The following is a 244-nucleotide window of genomic DNA, read 5'->3' as shown; positions in this document are numbered from 1 at the left end:
GAGAGTGAGTGTGTGTGTGTGTGTGTGTGTGTGTATGTGTGTGTGTGCGTGCGTGTGTGTGCGTGCGCTCGCGTGTGTGCGTGCGTGTGTGTGTGTGTGTGTGTGTGTGAGAGAGAGAGAGAGAGAGAGTGATTGTTCACCTCCTCTCCACCACTCCAGAGGGACAGAGAGGAGGTCACATATTTTCTAAATATCCTATAGTCCGGGCCTGACCGACAGTCCGTCTCCCCGATGATCAGACCAC

Source organism: Labrus mixtus, chromosome 2 (genome assembly GCF_963584025.1).
Source record: "Labrus mixtus chromosome 2, fLabMix1.1, whole genome shotgun sequence".
NCBI classification, from domain to species: domain Eukaryota; kingdom Metazoa; phylum Chordata; class Actinopteri; order Labriformes; family Labridae; genus Labrus; species Labrus mixtus.
The sequence above is the reverse complement of the archived record's forward strand: the minus strand, read 5'-3'. Positions refer to the sequence as shown.